We start from the raw sequence: 18,095 nt of genomic DNA, 5'->3' as shown, positions 1-18,095 counted from the left end.
CAAAGATATCTGTATAGATGTGTCCATGACAGCACTGTTTTTAATAGCTAAAAAGTTGGGGTGGTGGTGGTGGAAATGAGTGCCTATAGTTGGGGACTCCTTGAATAAATTATAGCACATCCCGATAGCGGAATATTATGCAGCCAAGAAAAATTGAGATAGGTCAGTATGGGGTTCCCAGACATATCTTTAAGTGAAAAAAAGGCAAGGTATAGAACAATGTTATGATGATACCATATGTATAAACACGCACGTGCACACACACACACACACACACACACACACACTGTATTTTCATTTAAAATATCTGTAATCATATCTAAGAAACAGGTAAATGCCTTACCTTTGAAGCTGATGTGGGACTGGGGATGGAGCCAAAGGGTGAGAATTTACTCATCATTTTATATGTTTTTATATTTTTTAAAGTGATATGTATATTTTATTTTCATGATTTTTAAAAACTTAGTTTAAGGTTTTTTTCATTGTGGTCCTTTACAGTCCTCACAAACTATGAGTGATAGGCCACAGAAAGGAAGATGTGTTAAAAGAGAAAAGGTTACACTCACCCTTTATGAGAAAATGGAGTCGGCCTTTCTTTCAGTAGATTCTCTGAATTGTTAACAAAGATGGTCACCAATAGGGGCTACTTTTGGAAATCCCAAGTGATAAAAATCTTTTCTTTCTACTTTTGGGTACAAATTGTAAGTATTTCCTCTTTTTTTTTTTTTTTTTGAGAGAGAGAGTATGAGCGGGGTAGGGGCAGAGAGAGAGGGAAAAAGAGAAATTTAAGCAAACTCCATGCTAAGCCTGATGCGGGGCTTGATTTCACCACCTTGAAATCATGACCTGAGCTGAAATCAAGAGTCGGACAATAAGCCAACTGAGCCATCCAGGTGCCCTGAAATGCAAGTATTTCTTTTTTATTATTATTTAAAAATTTTTTTTAACATTTATTCATTTTTTGAGAGACAGAGAGACAGAGCATGAGCAGGGGAGGGGCAGAGACAGAGGGAGACAGAATAGGAAGCAGGCTCCAGGCTCTGAGCTGTCAGCACAGAGCCCAATGCAGACCTCGAACCCACCAACTGTGAAATCATGACCTGAGCTGAAGTCAGATGTTTAACCGACTGAGCCACCCAGGAGCCCCATAATGCAAGTATTTCCAATGCTCAATTTCTAAAGGAGTGAAGTCAAGTGGCTGGCATATCATAATCATCCACAGTAAATACAGTTTAAGCCACTCATTTAACAACTATTTGTTAAGCTCTGTGGTACACACTGGAGATACAATAGAGAACAAAACAGATAAAATCCCTGCCCTCCTAGCACTTCATCCTAATGAAATGTGTGAATGAATATTTCCTTCATTTATTCAAATAGTTTGCCTATTGGCTAAGATGATCCAGGCTACTCATTGCCATATAAATGATGTAAACAAATAAAGCCATTTGCTGATGAATAAAAGAGACCATGCAAATATAGATTTCTGGAGCATTTTTCTCCAAAGAAAGTATTTTTGGTCTTGAAGATGACAGCCTATTATTTCTATGCTATAAAATTCAGGGAAGAATAAAATAAGTTGAAGTGCTTGGCAACTCTTAAGATGTCTCCCAATGATACTACTTCTTCGTTTTCACATCCTTATTTTTTCAATTTATGTTTACTTATTTATTTTGAGAGAATGTGAGCGAGAGAGCACGGGGGAGGGGCAGAGAGGGAGCGAGAATCCCAAGTAGGCTCTGCACTGTGGAGCCCTATTTGGGAATTGAACTCAAGAACCGTGAGATCATGACCTGAGCTGAAATCAAGAGACAGATGCTCAGCCAACTGAGCCACTCAGGCGCCCTGCACACCCTTATTTAATCCCCTCTCCTGGAGTGTGAACTAGTCTCAGTGACTTGATTCTAATAAATAAAACACTGCAAAAGTCAGTACTAAGATTAGATTACAAAAGACTAACTTCCATCTTGTACATTCTCTTGGTGTTCTCTCATGCTCTGGCTCTGAGGGAAGCCAGCTGCGATGTGCTGGGAGCTGTGGAGACACTCACATGGCACAAGGCACCAAATTGACAGTCTCTGACCAGTACGCAGTGAGGAACCAAGGTGCTCAATCCCACAGCACTCAGTGAGCTGGGAGATGGCTCCTCAGCCCTGCTGGCAGATGCCTCGATTGCAGCCTTGTAAGAGACAGAGACCCTCAGCAGGAGAACCCAGCTAAGCTGCAGCTGGATCTGGACAGAAAGAATCCACCCATGAGATAACAATGTTGTTTTGAGCACTAAGTTTTGAGATATTGGTTACATGGCCATAAATAATACGGTTGGCTAAGCCCCATCTCCCTTTGGAAGTAGACCACATGAGGCAAGGCATTTGACTTTGAGAGCACTGTCTGTCACATAGGGTGGACAGAGTCACGCCATGTAGGTTTTTAGCGAATGTACACCATTGTGCCGCTTTGCTTTGTCTCAGCTCCTCTCCAGGGAGCTGACCTTGTCTCTGAAGCCTCTTCGTGGCTTTTGTTACATATTGGTTTTTGTTACCTGTTCTGGAAATGAATTTTTTCAGCTGCATATTTTATTTGGAAACTGCAATTTGCAAGTAATTTAGTTAAGAATTATCCCAGACTCCAATGTATTACTTTATACACTTATTAATTATTTTCTGTACCCCTCTGCTTTTCTCCACTGTCTGCATTCCTCTACCTTTCTTTAGAGCTTTTGTTAATTCTTCCAGCTTTTGGTTGAAGCATAAGAATCTACTTGAGTAAGACCTCATATTGCTCCCATATTTCAACATCCTTTTCTTTTCTCTTTTGGCTGGAACTACATTTCTTATTTTATAGTCATTGCTCTGAAAGCTGGTGCATGACTTCCTTTTTATTTCTTATTTAATTAAGAAAGAAGGAATAAATTCTTCTTTAAGAGATAGACCACATGACTACTTTTAGTAGTTTCTATTGGGAGAAGAATGTTTGCATTATTGTTTCTACCGTTTTCAGAATACTTACTTCTTTGAACAATATAGGTAATCCAGACTTAGGAGGCCTTAAATTAGAGGGAGCCTTCCTCCCTTCTACCCTCCCAGAATGTTGATTCTTTGGCTATCTGGAAGGATTTACAAAGATAAGAGGAAGGGGAACACTTGGGGTACCATTTTACTTTGCTTTCCAAGTTCTGAGAAAGACTATTAGGCATGATATACGAAGTGACCCAAAGATTATTTTGACTAAATCAACCATGTAAACCCTCTGAATTACAAACCATCGTTATCAGCATAACAAAACCAACAGAAAATACATTTTTTCCTCCAAAAATATTTAAAGAGAAAAGCAAGCCATAGCAGAAAGAACATGGCAATTTATGGCCGCTACCAAGAAAAACACACATGAGATCATGTCCAATAAGTGCTTTCAGAGATCCCAAAAGCTGGCAGCTTGTCCTGGAAGGTTTTCACTTGCACTAATATTTTGCCCTTTTCTAAATATGGCACAGCCCTGAAGCAATCAATGTACTCTTCACCAAGCAGCAGCAGTAACAACAAAGACAATTGCATAAAAGATCTTTCAATGTTTACTTTGTTCTGTGTTGTTTGTTTTATTAGCCACTTCAAAAAGACACATAGAGCCCCCAGAAAAGCTGACCGAAGAAGACCTGGTCCTCTGGCTATGTGGTGTTGCTAGCAGCTGCTCCTCAGGGCAACACAGGCCTCAGATATGGATACTTGGGGATGAAAGACACTCCTTTTCAACTTTTAAGAAAATATGCAGGGATGTGGGAGGAGGCACATGATGTTTTTTTCAAGGCGCCGCCAGCCTTTCTCAATCAAATATCCCAAGTGAGAAAACATGGAGGCTAGAAAGGGCTGGTGTGGAAAAGGGAATGATAAGCAGGGCTGGCAAAAGTAACCCCTCCATGAATTCAGCCCATGGATTCCCTATAATGTGGAAGAGTTAAGACTTAGTTTTAATAAATGATAAAGAGACAAAAATTAAACTAATGGTCATCCTGCCACTGACAATTCCTTAGTCTTGAGAGTGTGGTAATTCAATTTAAACTTGGTACCTGTGTGCTGGAGGGCAGACAGGAAATCCACCTCAGGTCAGTGTGAAGTATCTTTCATGCACTCACTGAGGTTTCTGGCAGGAACCAGACATCTTTAGAAGCAAGAATATCTGGAGGCCCTTACCCCTGCAGGGATAAATCCCAAAATGCATTTCTAGAAAAGAAGGGCTCTTTGGCAAAGACACAGCCTCCCCGAGGGATACATAGCGAGGGGACTTCCAAGAAGCAGAGCAACATCCTTGCTGCTTCTGGGAGAACAGCTCTTTTTAGTCTGGAAAATACAACTTTCCTCAAACCCTATTCTCCTCATGGGTTTATCTGGAACTAAAGTTTGGAAGTCCAACCCCCAAGTCTCTCCTGAGGTAAAGGCATGTAAGCCAGCCATAATGGGAGAGAGAGAAAAGGAAAAATACAGAGAGAACATAAATCAGCATCTCTCAGAAGTTTCTCACCAAATTCCCTTCATCTTAGTGTCTATTTTGGAGTCAAGGAAACCGAGACATGGGCGTCATGACTGACAGCCTACAACCAGTTACCGATGAGCTGGCTCCTTCTGCTATAGCCCGTGCCTCTTTGCTTTCCTAATTTTCAATTTCTGTTCTATTTGAAATTGCCCTGGCTAACTGGCACTTGAGTTTCTGCACCTAGAGTCTTAGACTTATTTGGAAACTTCCTTTAAACATGTTGATCCACTCAGGGTTGAATTATTTGCGACAGCAAGAATAACTCCACCCTGGGGCATTATCCAGCAGGATGAGGGATTTGGGGATAAATCATGCACTGTTTCATTCTTTCTGGCTCTTGATGTTTTCACACAGGAGAAATTCTCTTTAGCTTCCTGGGAGTGTGCAGGCCTCAAAAGACCATCGTAAGGGTGTCTATGGATAGAGGAAGTCAAAATTCCACAGGCATCCGTAGGATGACCTTAGGGAACCTGATGCCTCTTATGGCAATGATGTATGTGGAGCGGGTGATTTGGGAGGGGCAGGTGAATGAGTTATTTTTATGCACTTAAATCTTGGGTCCTTGGCATCAGCTGGAAAGGCCATGTCCTCCCACCGCCTCTGAGAGTCACTGGGCAAGAGGAGAGGAAAGAGTGCTTTTGCATCTAATTTTAAGAGTAATCATCATCACTGTTATCAGTGTGCAGATGACATGTTCCAATGGGCAGCACGGGAGTGTGCAAGACTGTTCAGCTATCTCATATGATACAGGCATGGTCTAATACTTCTTCATGTTCTTTCTTCTAATCGTGACTTGCAGAGAACGAGATGTACTGTTGTGCTTTATAATTCAGACAGACAATACAGGTATTGGCTAACATGGTTTGACATGATCAGCTGCCTTTTTTTTTTTTTTTTTTTTTTTTTTTTAGCCAATCTGGCAGGAAAGCATTAGACTATTGTGGGAGCTGTACTGGTCCTTCCAACAGTCCATTAATCAGCAAGATAGCCAAGGGACCACGTTACTTCTCTGTAGCACAAAAAGGTTGTGGTTGTGAGTGGGCTGAGTGGGAAGAAAGTTGTATCATTCCAGTTCTGATTGATTAATGCTGAAGTCACTGCTAAATAATGATTACCAGCCCCAGGCTCCACAAATCATTCAGTGGATGAAGGAGGACTAAGTTAAAGAAACTTGGGCCAGTGAACACAGATTTTTCTTGCAGGGGTGTGGTGGGGCAGAGGTGTGGAGATGGGGCAGGGGCAAAAATCTGGAGCTGATTGAATAAGCAAGAAGAACCACAGTTGGGTTTCTCGTGGTCCCTTGGCCACTTCCCTTCCTCATGCTGTTACCCTCTCCCTGCCTCTGCACTGGCATCTCTCTGCAGTCAGATGAACTCTGAATGCTACCATCACAAGTATGGTCTTCTAGCACCCTTGGGCCCCTCCCTCTAGACTCCCATATCTAGCCAGATGGAGTCACTGCCAACTCCAATGATTTAACCCTCCCCTCTTTAAGGCTTCCCTACCCACATTCCTTAACTCTCCCCAATCCTCCCAATTACTCGTTTCCAGCAAAGTACATTCCATAGTGTTCCCCTTGTCCTTTTCTCTCTGTATTTCTTTTTCATGGCTCCCATGCCCAAGTACGCTCATGCATGGAAAGACAACATTCTTCTACTTAGGTTAGATGACCTTTTCAAAAATGTCTGGTGTCTTTCCACTAATCCTGGACACAGTAGGTAGGATGTTAGAGTTTTGGACAATATCAATTTTTAATCTTGCTTTTCTGTTTGTAGTTCTTTGAGACATATCCAAACAACTAATGGGGAGGAAAAATTTGAAGGTTTCTGTGAGCTCTGCTTGCTTTGGTGTCAGCAACCTCTAATGCTGCGTCTTGCCAGCTTTCCACTTGGTGGAAGGTGCTTCCTAAAGATGCACTTTTGTGAAGTCAGAACCAGCATAGACCGAGCCAAACCCTGATTAAAATTCTTGCTGGCTGCTCCTTATGCCAGTAAAGTCCTGTGTTTCCACTTGTTGGAAATATATCTGCCTGTCAATGTAAGAGAACGCCAGTACCTTTGCGATATTACAGACTCACAGTGTTCCTCTTCAAGAATGCTGGCATTCATAATTTTTAAGCCTCAAACTTTCAAGAAATGGAAGCAACTGAATTTCTCTGCATTTTAAAGTAGAAATGGTAATGTTACATAGCTAGAAATTTCTTTTCTTTTTTTTTTTTTCTAAGAGAGAAAGACAGCATGAACAGGGGAGGGTCAGAGAGAGAGGGAGACACAGAATCTGAAACAGGCTCCAGGATCTGAGCTGGCTGTCAGTACAGAGCCCGATGTGGGGCTTGAACCCACAAACCGTGAGATCATGACCTGAGCTGAAGTCGGATTTTAACCGACTGAGCCACCAGGCGCCCCTAGAAATTTCTACAAAATATGGATTGGCAATAACATTATTTATACTTTCGAAAATGGGTTCCTGCTAAATTTACACCTGTGTGTCAGTCACAAGCTATGTTTCTAATATGTTCTTTTACTTCAACCTACTTTTTTTCTTAACCCAGAAATTCTGAATGATTGCTATGCTGCAGAAATTTACAGAAGTTTGAGCTGAAATGAAATGTTTCAAAACTCAGGTAGACTTAAATTACAATGTATTACTGTGAAGAAAACACTCTTGGTTGCAACACCTCTTACAGGAGAAGTTTTTAGATTTTCTAGATATGACAAATAAAGATTTATGAGGTATGATTTCACAAGGAGAAAAAGCATTTTGGCAGAAACTTTTTTTTTTGGTAGGTAAAATAAAAAGCCGCAAGGGTAAATAGAACTTCTGTGGAAATCATCTGTTAACTGAACAAATGAAATCCACTCAACTCTGGAAAACCAAATATGCATGTTTGTTATTTACTTTCTAGTATTGAGTTCTTTTTATTTTCCTACAGAGTTGTTGTGGGGTCTATTTTGGAAATATGCTATTTTAACATGGGTTGTCAATAATGCGATCCTAGTAATATGGGAGAAGGGGCACTGGATTAGATACCAGATGGCTTGGGTTTCCTTCTCATGCTCCTACTCACCCAGTTTGTGATTACGGCCATTTCTCTTTGATACTTTCGATATCCATCTTCTCATCTGTTCAACAAGAATAAGAAACACCTGATCTCCTTGCCTCTTAACATTGTTATGAGGATCAAACAAGGTCCTAGTTGTTAAAGCACTTTCAAACTGTAAAGTGCTATATACAATTCTACTCATTATCACCTCAGAATTCCTCTCAGATTATATTGCCTCAAATGCATTATTTAGGAAAAGCACAAACTTGAATGCCATATGGAGTCCTTGTTGACACTGCAGATGTTGGTTAATTTTAGATTCTAAAAGAACAAAAGAACAGAAGTACTAACCAAGCAAATTAGCCTCTCTTTAGCTTTTTCTTCGAAATCTCCTATTATACAAATACCAAACTAAAAATGGCAGGCTAAATATTATAGAAAATTACATCATTTGAAGCATTGAAATTCTGTATATCCAAGCCCTTTTGCAGAACAGAAATGTATTCCCTCCAAAGCACATTGCCAATGAATTTAATGTTATAAAATAAATACAGCTATTTCTTTGAGGACCAAGTAAAAGAATTTTAATCTTAAGCTTTAACTTTAAATAACACAATGCCAGTGAAACATATAAGTCGGAGAAGAGTCACAGAAAGATATGAAATCCATTTTGGTAGTTATAGTCTCTCTCAAACTAACAGAAAACTAAACTAAGCTCGGCCAGCCTTGAGCTCTGATTCTGAAGACCGTATTTACAAGTGGGAATTTCTCTGTAGAACAGGTGTGACAGATGTGCACATGACAGCTGCTTTTACGTCTCCACTCATTCGGGAAGACCTGTCTTCATGGGCCTCGTGTGTACCATCTGTAAGACATCTCTTTGCACCTTGTCAAATCTGACATCCTCCTTACACATACGGAAGCAAGAGGTGTCTTCATAAATTGTATACGGACGGCATCTGTCATTCTTTTTGTTTGCACACAACCCACTAACAAAAAATGTTTCGGAACAAGCTGAGCATTTTATGCCTTGAAATTTTACTTATTTAGTTATTTTTATTTATTATATGGCAATATATATGTATTTATTATGGAAGCAATGAAATAAAAATGCTTCCCATCAGAACATATCGATTAGATTACCTGAAGAAATTGAAAAATGGTCCTGTGACCATTCTGAGCGTAGATTTTTTTAAAAATTAAAGTATAGTTGAGATACAATGTTATATTACTTTCAGGTGTGCAGCACAGTGATTTGACAAGTTTTTACATTATGCTGTGCTCCCCACAAATGTAGCTCCCATCTGTCACCACACAGCGCTATTACAATACCATTGACTACATTCCCTGTGCTCAGTCTAGATTTTCAACAACATTTTTCTGGAAAACCGCTCACTGAATTCTAGCACCTTAAGATACTGATAGAATATCAGTCCAATTAGAAATAATTTTCAAACAGAAACCATAAATGTTTTACCTATAAAATGCATGTTCCTCTGAGAAAGGCAAAATTTTCAAAAAGTATTTCAAACTATATTCCAATAATTTGGTCAATACTATGTGATATGATATTTCAAAGTGTGCTCTGATGTAGACTGGAAATATTAAAGCAAATCCAAAGAGTAGATTTTATAACACTGCTTATTATGGATGCAGCCTAGGCTGATTATTTTAGCATTAAGTATACTATTAATCACCTCCCTATCCTGCCCATATGCTATCTCTTGTAGCACAGAAGGCCTAATAAGACAGGTGCAACTTGATTCTATGTTACATAGCTTTCTCCAACTGGAACAAACATTAACCCCCCAAAATCTTTTTCCCATGTGAAGAACTTGGGATTGCTGCAGACGATTACAGACCTGCAACCAAAAATGGATTCAGACAACTTTCATTCACTGCTGAACTGAACTGAAACTGACCCCCCAAATAAATTGGCTTAATTCCCTATAAGAGCAATATGAATCAGGTTGCCATCTGTTCCCTTCTTTCTTTAACTTCACCAGTGGGCTGGGTTTAAGCACAGAACCGGAGGAGTCCTTGAGGGAAGGGGAGGAGGACTCTGGCTTGGTATTTAGAAGGGTTTGCTGCAATGGTAGAGTCACTCCAAGTGCAAGAAGAGAGGAATCTGAGAATTAGCTGGGGAAATCATGTAATCTGTCAAACCACGGAAACAAAAGGAGTTTAATTTGCTTAAATTTGTTAGGAGATATTGCATCAACTAAAAATCCTTTTCATGCCAAAGATGAAAAACATAATCCAAATGACTTAGTTTAAAAGGTAAGTTTATTGATTCATGTAACTGAATAATTTAGAGGTTCTAGTTCAGGTGAAGCTTGATCCAAGGCTCAAACAGGGTAACCTAGGACTGAATTTCCTTTTCTCCATTTCTCAATTCAGCATATTCAATATTGGCTGCATTCTTGGGCAAGGTGTCTCTTCATGTACCCAATATGGATGCAGGCCACTCCATGGAGTACTTGCCTCTAGGTTCAAATTCAGAACCAACTTTCTAGTAAGTTTAGAATGGATTACTGTGGCCAGAGGAATAGGATATACTAGATGACCTAGACCAAGGTCATATGTTACATCTCTGAAGCAGAGGGGTGGAGACATCACTTTTTTCCCTAAGCCCAGGGACTGAGAGTAAGGGAGAACCACAGTCCCCGGAACAAAATGAGAAGGTAGTCAGTTGAATATGTTCTGTACAGATATTCAGGGATCAGATGCACAAATAATTTCAGCAAGTATTATTTTTCACTTAAGGAATTCTGCTGATACAAAAGGAACACAAATAGGTGTGTTACTATTATGTACAGATGATACAACTGTCTACCTGGAAAACTCAATGCCAACCAGAATCCATACAGAGGTTTTTAAAAGCTGACTACTGCCCTAATTTTCTTGTGGGAGAATAAATGTGAAAAGAAGAAAAAGGAGGAGAAGGAGGAGGAGGAAAGAAAGGAAGAAGAGGCCACAGCAGTGGCAGGATGGGAAGGGAGGGATAGTTCTGGCTACATCTCAGTGAGAGATTCCCGAGTCTTACCAGCTAAGGGAAAAAAGTAATGGCCAAAAGGGAGACTGTAGAATCTTTATGTGAGACATTTATAAGATCACTTCAACTAGAGCTGGAACTAGGTGCTCTTCACAGAGACGAGACAGCTCTACAATTTGTAGGTTTGTCATTCCTACGGAAAAGAGCTTTAGAGCTAAGAAAAGCTTTCTGGATGGCTATTTGCTGTAACTTGTCAACTTCATGGTTTATTTTTAACGCTTTCTCTTGTGCTATCATTATACAAAACAAAACAAAAACAAAACACCTCCACATACATGGAGCCAAACTAAAGAGAAGTACTACGTGGAAAGATAATTTTATTTTCCAATAATGACAGTAACACAGCCAGTCTAACTTCTTCATATAGGGTTTTTTTTTTTTAATGGCATCTCTCACTGCCACACCACTTGTGTAGATTTCTGCATCTCTATATGGTCTTCTAAAGATGTCAGGTAGATTAAGTGCCCTAGGATTTTTTCCATCCTGGTCTCATATACTTGGAATATAATAAATAAGAAAAAGTCTTGGGGGAGGGTAGTATAAAAATAACATACTTACTTTACATGGCCTAGTTATAAAGCATGTTTACCAAAGCCTACCTGTTTCACCCAGACTTTAAACCTGTTTTCCAAAAGCAACTATGGAACAATGAAGAATTACTAAGAGAAATGAAAAGAGATGCTAATTGGGGCACTTGGGTGACTCAGTCAGTTAAATGTCTGACTTCGGCTCAGGTCATGATTTCACAGTCCGTGGGTTCGAGCCCCTTGTCGGGCTCTGTGATGACAGTTCAGAGCCTGGAGCCTGTTTCAGATTCTGTGTCTCCTTCTCTCTCTGCCCCTCCCCTACTTGTGCTCTGTCGCTCTCTGTCTCAAAAATAAATAAACTATAATAGAAAATTAAAAGAAAAAAGAAAAGAGATGCTAATAAAAAATGGCCAAGGAGTATTTGGCCCTAAAGTGGGGGTAGCATTAAGGGCTGGTTGGGGCAGGATACACCCTGCAAGTTCTCAACTCCAAACCCATCTGAGACTTCATTCTAGAGATGCTTCTTTGTGTTGAATTAAGGAAATTCAAGCATTTTGGGGGCGCCTAGGTGGCTCAGTCAGTTAAGCATACAACTTCAGCTCAGGTCATGATCTCATGGTTCGTGGGTTCAAGCCCTGAATTGGGCTCTGTGCTGACAGCTTGGAGTCTGGAGCCTGCTTTGGATTCTGTGTCTCCCAATTTCTCTCTGCCCCTCCCTTGCTTATGCTCTGTCTTTCTCTCTCAAAAGTAAATAAACGTTAAAAAATTTTTAAAGAAAACTCAAGCATTTTCTAGAGCTTGCAATTCACTAACTGGGGTACAATCCAACTGAATTTTAGTCTGTTTCTTTTTTCCTTCTATTTTAAAACATCATGCCAACTATTGTTGGTTGCAGGAGAGGCTGCTTAAATATTTTTTAAACTCCTTATTGGGAAAAATACAAAGATATAATTTACAGGCTGAAGAATGAGGAACTACTCTTGATGGAATGTGAGAAGTAATGCCTGGAAAGCTGAGGTTCTAATTTGGCAACCCAGTCACACTATCTCAGAACATGTTTTAGAAGATTTTATTAAAGTATTTGTAAGACTCCTGAGGATTTATCCTAAGGCTATACCTGCAGACATATGTGCCGGGTTATCCATTATAGCACTGTTTGTGATAAATAGCAAAGACTGGGCACAGCCCAAGGAATCATCAATAGGGAAATAGTTAAATCAGTATGACGGATCCTGCAGTGTAATGCCATGCAGCTGTTTAAAAGAATGAGGAAGCTCTCCTAGTACTGATAGGAAAGATCTCCAAGATACATTGTTAGAGGGAAAAACAAGATCCAGATCAGAGGATAAAGTAGGCCACCTCTTGTGTAAGAAGCAGGAAGAGAAGAAATGTAAGAATTGCTCGTATCTGCATGAAGAAACACTAGAAGGATACGTAGAAAAATCAGTATAGTCATCTCTACCTGTCGGGGTGGGTGGGGGTAGGGAACTGGATAGAAGCAGGAAAAGAGAAGACTTTTCATTATGTACCTTCTTTGAATTTTTGAAACGCGAATGTGTCAGCTGATCAAACGGAAGTCAGTAAATAAATACCAAAATGAAAACAAGCTTGAGAGAAGCCATTCAAGAGTCATATGGTCATTTTATAAAAGCTGCAGTTGCAATGAAAATCAAAACAAAACAAACATCTTGAATCTATCCTCAACCAAGGGCATACGGTTGGTAGTTTTGAGTAGGGGGCTGCAGCAGAAGCCAAGACTGTATTGACTCCCATACCTGTTAGCTAAACATCTTGCCTCCCGGTCCAATCTTGAGCATCCTGACTCTTTTTCTGTACCTCTTTCCTCTCCTCTTAAAAGAAGTAACAAATTAGAGATCCTGGAAGATGCTGCTGACAGCTATTATACTTTATTCATAAAGAGCTCAGTTAAACTGGAGTGAGGATGACTGCACATATTCACAAGTGTCGAGAAAGCCCTCCTGGTAATCTTTCCAAGACGGGATTTCTGGCTTGCTTGGCTAGACTGGGTGGGCTAGGGCAATCCTTCTTGATACTCTCATAACCTCTACATGGCTCTGTAATTGTGCTTAAAACCTCCTATAGAAGTCCTCCTGGGGTGGGAGGCAGCCCTCCCCACTAGACTGTGAGCTTTTTGAGGCCAAGAACTTTGTCTTATTCACTGAGCTTTATATTCTCAGAGCCTAGCACAGAGTCTCCACAGGTGCCTTGTGGACTCAGTAAACTGAGCTTTCATCCACCTAATGGGTTGGCTTAGACCGTAATCCTGAGCCATCTTTAATGTTTCTCCGTCAGTTGGTGTCATTAAATTCACCAGTAAGACTTGTAAGTCCTACTGCCAAACATACTCCCAAACCTACTACTCTTTACCATCCTTAGCACTACTACCCTAGTCTAGACCACCAACAGCTCTGGTCTGGACTAAAACAACTGATCTACCTTCTAATCTGCTCTCCTGCTGCCCCCAGAATGTATTCTCCATTCACAGTTAGGGTGATCTTTTAAAAACCAAATCAAATCATAACACACTCCTTCTTAAAAACCTTCGGTGGTTTCCTATCACAATTAGAATAAAAATTTAACGCTTTACCTGGCTTTCCAAACCCTTCATGATCTGGCCCCGGTCTGCTTCTTTGACTTAGCCTCCTACCACTGCCTCTCACTTCCGCTACTCAACACAGGCCACCTTTTATCCTTTTAACTCCTTTGCTCCTGCCTCAGGGCCTCTTCCTTTCACCTGGAAGGCTATTCCCCCTTCTTTTTGTATGGCTGCCTCCTGGTCATCACTGATACGATACACCACCTCCTCAGAGAGGCCTTCTCTGATCACTCCAGTTACATCAGCTGCACCCTCAATATTGTTCTATTTGTAGCACCTTTAATTGTATAGATTAACATTTTACTTGTTGGTTTGTGCCTATTGTCCCCACTGTAAATTCTGTGAAGTTTCTTATTTGCCATCTATAACAAGGGGTTAGAACAGGACTGGGCACGTAAAGGCTCTATAAAGTTTTTGTCAAATAAATGAAGGCGTTTAACATTAATCATGAATACAATATTTATTTCATTTCCTTAGAGACCTTTCAAATGACCCTTCATTTGATTGAAAAGGCAATCAGCAATTATAAAAAGAAATAAGGATGGCTTGATTGGCTTTTGAAGAAACACTGCAGAAAGTAGTATTAAGATAGCTAATTGAGAGAATAGGATCCTACCCAAAATGATACATTCTCATAAACCAATCTAGGCAACGAGAAGGCCAGGCACTGTGTCAGGTGGATGGCCAGATGTTGGTTTGGTACTCAAGAAGTGCACAATCTAGCAGAAGATACAGCTTTGTAATTACAATATCTATTATCTGTATACTGCAAATCGTGTTTACATTTATGATGATCTGATCACCACAAGAGTCCTGTGATCACCACCACAACCAAACTATTATTATAGTTGTTGTTATTACCTTTCAAAAATTAAATCACTGAAGCTCAGAGAAATTATGTCCTTTGCTTCGCATAACACAGCAAGCGATGAATGAGATTTTTAAGTTAGACTCAGATCTTCTGACTCAGCTCTCCTCTTCTATTTCACCACTCTGTCTATTCAGTGTGATAATGTGGTATTAGAGGTGAAGTGTAAAAGAAAGAGACTGTTTTCATTTGGAGGGGTCTGGGAAGGTTTCATGAAGATAAGTCATATAAATGGGGCTGTGAAAGGTATGCAGGAGTTTTCAGGTGGAGGAGGAGGCACGTTTCAGAATGTATCTCATGAAAAGCACAGTGGAATGAAAACGTAGTCTGCTCTATGAGGCAGAGAGCAGAGGAGTCCAGATGGGGAGGTTGGGCCATATTGTTAAAAGATTTTCAGTGCCATTTTTATGCAGTTGGGCAGTCCCTGAAAGCAAAGGATTGAAACAGTCAGATCTGGGTTTTCAAAACAAAATTAAAGTGGCAGATTGGTGGATGAATTGGAGCATGAAGAAATAAGTTAGGAGTTTCTTGGTGATCACACCAGCCAGATAAGTGTCTGAATGAGGATACTGGAAATGCAAAGGACCGATTTAAAAACGTTTGTGTGAGTAAGACTCACTCCTGGGGAGGTGTAAGAGAGGGAGGAGTAAAGGTTATTTTTAAAAATTTCTAGCTTATATGACTTGGTAGATGATTATCTCCACCAAATTGAAAAATACAGAAAAATGATTTCAGAAGGGAATTGGAGATGGGGGTTTTCTTGTAGCAAAAATAAAGCACTGTCTGCTTTATCTTTCAGTCAGGCATGGTTTGAGGTCCCTGTTTGCAACATCCAGGTAGATATGTCAAAGGTAGCTAAAACTATGGGCCTAGACTTAGAAAGTAGGATTGAAGCTGGAGATCTAAATTTTAAATTCATCAAAAATGCAAATTGTATTAAAATTCCTATGGAAAAGGGGCATGAAGAAACTGCGAGGGGTGATGGAAATGTTCTAGTTCACGATTATGGTAGTGGTTACAAGGGCCTACATGTCTCAAAACAGATCAAATTGTACACTTAAACTGGGCACATTTTACTGCAATCTTCAATCCCTTAAAAAGAAAACACTAAAAATAAAAGTGAACTGTTTTGTACGACACACTGGCTGTTCCAGAAGCCAATGCTAGATGTGCCAATTTATGGCCCATTTGGGAGTTCTCCATTTAAATCCATATTCCCTCCCTAAACTACCCTCCTCTCTTTCACCAGCCCACCCTGTACCACCTGGGTTTGACTTCCGCATTTGGAGTAGCTGAGACAATAAAGGTACTTGAAGAATACAATATGACATTGCTGAACAAGAAATCGCTCCTTATTGATTGATCTTAGGCTGATGGCCAATTTGGCTTATTCATTTGGCACCATTCCCTCGGCATCACTTCTGAATTGTCCTTTCAGCGCTCAGCTTAAAATCTACTTCGTACAAAAAAACCCATTTTTAATTTGGTAGAGAGAGGTGAAGTCTGACACCTATATTCATCTACCAGTGCGGCCACATCCACCACGAGTCTACAATCACCAAATCTGTATATTTCTGTTGGAAACACACTTCTGTTATTTACTAAGTCATGAAAATGAGGATAATAAAATCCACTTTGCAGGGTGGTAGGAATTAAGTCTGAGAGCACATGTGAAAGCGCCAAGTGTGGTGTTGAGTAGGTGCTCAACAAAAGGCAGATGTCTTGTCAAGCCTAACTATACTTTCTGAATTAGCCCATATCATAAATTTCCTAAAAGTAAAAACAGTTTTCTGCTCTCTGTATCCCACCCTAACATATCCTCAGAAGACATTGGGGAATGACGTTTAGGAAGCTAGCAGGTGAAGGATAGAGTTGGAAAAGATGTACACACTAAATCTTAGATGAGGTCGTTCTGGGTAGATGGGGGGAAAAGAACCTGATTCAGAGGTGGTGGCAAAGGTCCTTCACATTTCCTCTTTCCATTCATTTAAATTTTTATCTTGCCAAAAAGAGGGGACAGAAGGTCTCATCTTGATGAGTGGAGCTGCAAGACCGTGTGCCAATACACCTGGTCTTGATTCATGCCAGCTGGGAGAAGAGCTTGGCTTCTCTGTGTTTTACTACTGTGGTTTCCTGGGTTGGGCAGCTGGGTGCCTAATAATGATAAAAACCATAATAATACTTCATAATTACGCACTGCCCTTTGCCAGAACTTGGATTTAATTACAATGACTATGACGGAATTGGCAACATCTCGCTCCCTGTTGGGGTGCAATACCCAAGGGCCTGGAAAGACAAAGTGAAGTGGCAATTGCAACCTTCTCCTGCAGGGCCCATCCTGGCGATTTACCCACAATGCTCTAGGTTTAAAGCTCATCATCAGAAACAAAGAGTACTTTTAAATTGTCCCCATGTACTTGGCACTGTCAAGTAAAATGGTGTTTATGAAGCAACCACTGCCACTCACAGGGCACAGCATCATGGAAGCCCAGGCCCAGAAGAGACCAAAGGAAGTGATCTCATTCATGAACCCACCACCCCTACCGTGACATACCACTGGCACTACACTCTAATAGCTAAGTTCACTGACCTTCCCATTCTGATTTAGGCTGCAGGTGCTTTTATGGCAGCCTGACTCTGGTGTCCGTGAACTCATCATTTAACACTCATTTTGTGAGCACCTATTCTGAGCCACGGCACTGTGGAGGCATGAAGATGTATACAGTAGGTTCCCTGCCCTCAAAGTAACTTATTGTCTAGTTGAGGGGTTCATATTCAGGCCCCTATAATATAGAGGGAAATCATGGCAGATGAAAGGGAATGAAATTAAATTCTAGGTGAAAGGAACAGGGCCATTCCCTCTTTGAGAATAAAAAGAAAGGATAAGATGTGGGGTGGGGGGTGGGGAGGACTTGAGGTAAAGAGATGGGCAATAATTTAGGAAGTTCTTACAGGTTTCCCTCTTTTGTTGTTGTTATTGTTTGTTTTGTTGTTTTGTTTTTTTATCTTTATAGCACTTATCACCCCCTGAATAATCTTGTTCATTTATTAGTGTACTCATACACTGTTTGTCTCACCCCATTCAGGAACCTTGCCACTTTGGTTCACCACTATATCCTGAGTATCTCAAACAATGCCTGGAACATAGCAAAGTGCTCAGTAAATATTGACCTAATGAGTAAGTGGCCCAGGAGAGGCAGTGGACATCCAGAAATAGAGAAAAGGGCATCCAGTAAATATAATCAACATGACAAAGTTAAAAGGGTAGGGAGGTATTTACAGCAGTGAGGGAGTAGCATTATTCTGGACTTGGGTGAGTGGATGATGACATTATCAAAGAAGGAGCAGAGGAGAAGCGAATTTTGTGAACCTATGAGAATATCTGGGTTCTGACGTGGACAGGTCATAATGAGGTTCAAGTGGAGATATCCAAAAACACTTATACATGCAGATCTGGA

Source organism: Hyaena hyaena, unplaced genomic scaffold (assembly GCF_003009895.1).
Source record: "Hyaena hyaena isolate Hyena2069 unplaced genomic scaffold, ASM300989v1 scaffold_274, whole genome shotgun sequence".
Classification (NCBI taxonomy): domain Eukaryota; kingdom Metazoa; phylum Chordata; class Mammalia; order Carnivora; family Hyaenidae; genus Hyaena; species Hyaena hyaena.
Note: the sequence above shows the minus strand (reverse complement) of the source record.